Source organism: Aegilops tauschii, chromosome 5 (assembly GCF_002575655.3).
Source record: "Aegilops tauschii subsp. strangulata cultivar AL8/78 chromosome 5, Aet v6.0, whole genome shotgun sequence".
Lineage (NCBI taxonomy): Eukaryota > Viridiplantae > Streptophyta > Magnoliopsida > Poales > Poaceae > Aegilops > Aegilops tauschii.
The window spans coordinates 178,882,920-178,885,123 of record NC_053039.3 but is presented as its reverse complement, the minus strand read 5'-3'; the positions used below and the strand labels follow the sequence as shown (position 1 = coordinate 178,885,123).

Sequence of the window (2,204 nt, the reverse complement as noted above, 5' to 3'; positions counted from 1 at the left end):
AATGCAAGAGCACACACGTACATAAGAGTCAAAAGACTGATCAGAAGGCATGACCTACATGGATAGACTAAGGTCTCTGTAGTGCAAGAATTAGAAAAATGGCAGCAACACACCAAAGACAACGACAGTCAAGGATGGCATTTCCTTCTTCCATACGGTGGTCCATGCTCTCAGCAATCCCTGAAGAAGAACATACCTTAAAAGGCTGAAATCAAGAGTAAGGAACATATCAAAAGGGTTCGAAAATAGAAAGCAGAAAATTCAAGAGTCAGTACAAAAACAAAATAGGTCTAAATAGATCTGAGACTTGAGGAGAGAAGAACTATCATACTGACTATTTTAAATTTATTTACTTACCAATTAGTACACCGTAACTTTTTTTATGTAACGAAGATATCCGTATATAGAAGTAAATAATTGCGTATACACATCAATAGTTAAATACACAGTAGGTTATTTAAGTCGTACATGGACCAAAACAATTTTGCGACTGGTTCTAAGGTTGCAATTGAGCACTTGCAGAAGACGGCTCAAGTCAACCTAGCTCATCAATAAACAGCCAATTTGAAGATATGGAGAAGAATCTAACTTTCTTGTGAGGCTTCATGAAGAAACATGTGGCACCACTTAGATCACAAACACATGAGCTAGACTATCCACGAAACTTGATTAAACAGTCTACCACATCAGATGCTAAAGAATGAAATCGCAGAGACTAATAACAAATGAAGAGAGACAAATACTGCAATTTGGGACCCCAGATAAATGGCGGGTTTACCTTGTGGGGGCAGTATGACGCCGGTAGCTGATCTATGAAGGTTGATCCCTCATAGTGGGACTCAGATCCTGCTGCCCCACAGTATGGAAACAAACCCTTAAAGGATCTGAGTCCGTACTTCCTCAACTTCCTCAACTTTGCAGAATCACATCTTCCAAGCAGTATTCAGTCACACGTCTGGTTCCAATCCCTAGAACAATTGGACTGCAATGCCTGCGGATTTTCACTTGATGAGATTCTGTTTTCTAAGATTAAATACAAGCAAGAAAACAGACATTCACCTCCAATTACATCGATCGGGCTTTGCGTTGGTCTTCAAATTTAAAATGCAGAACTGTAATATGTATGTATGCTGTTGGTATGGTTCTTCCTATTCTGGAAATTGAACATACATGAGGAATCTGCAGACTTTATATTTCAGCTTGCATTCTCTTTTTACAAGAAGAAAAATGAAGTAAATACTTGTAAGCAGTAAGTGTTACCTTGGATTCCTACTCGTAGATCTGGGCGTATTTCGTGTAGCTAGCAATTTGAATGCATGAGATTATGTGGCTGTGCCAGCGAGCCTGTCAGCCAGAATGCAGAAGTCTGGGTCATGAAAATGCATTGTTGATTAGTTGTGTACTTACTGCTGGAGCTAAAATGGTCATAGTTCTTGTGCCTTAACTCATCACATGCATTCCTCCTGCATAGTTCGAAAAAAGAAATAATTCACAAATCAATACTGAGGAAGACATATAATAGTAAGATAAGAACAGCTAGCTAGCCAGCGGCCGAAGGACTCTTTCGGTTACCTGGCTTGTAATCATCATCACCCAGTCGCTCACAAAATTATTCAGTACAGGGCCAAAATCACAATCGTCAGTCTCATGAAAATCTTTAATCTCCCATGCCGTTGGATACACATCAGGCCTAAAAAAATTATGCAAAAAAAAAATTCAAGTATGAGATGTAAGATTCAGAGTACAGTCTTTAGAAAGATAAGTTTTCTTTCACAACAAAAGCCATCTAAACCAAGTCTGACGCCCACTAAAAACCATCTAAAGAGGCAATGTAATTGACCAATGGATTGTTATCTTACTTCATTCATGGAGTCCACAAGTGGGACCAGATGAGAACTGAAGGTGGTGTTCCACTCTCTGTCCGTGCAAGAATGCAATCTTGCATTCAATACATTAATTACTCAGTAAAAAAACTTGCTGGTGCTTTCCGAACGGTTTGAGGCATTAGACATGGGAAGGGGATCTCACCAGATGAGGAGGTCCTGCCGAAGGAGGGGATCCCACGGGTCTCCGCGCCTTGATCCGGCCAGAAGGAGCCGCTGTTGTGTCACGACCGGTTTTTCAATAAAATAATTATTGAGAAACCAATCCCTGTTACGGACCAGCGAGGAAGAATTCCTTCTCACTGATAGACAATACATTGG

At 40.2% G+C, this 2,204-nt stretch overlaps 1 long non-coding RNA gene across 1 annotated transcript; it reads right to left on the bottom strand.

The window, feature by feature from the left end:
* Positions 1 to 783: 783 nt before the first annotated feature.
* Positions 784 to 1,927, bottom strand: LOC141023339 (uncharacterized). The gene is made up of 4 exons (XR_012184419.1): positions 1,573 to 1,927; positions 1,261 to 1,463; positions 1,060 to 1,153; positions 784 to 991 (listed from the first exon to the last, which is right to left on the bottom strand). It is a non-coding gene; the product is annotated as an uncharacterized lncRNA (long non-coding RNA).
* Positions 1,928 to 2,204: the final 277 nt, after the last annotated feature.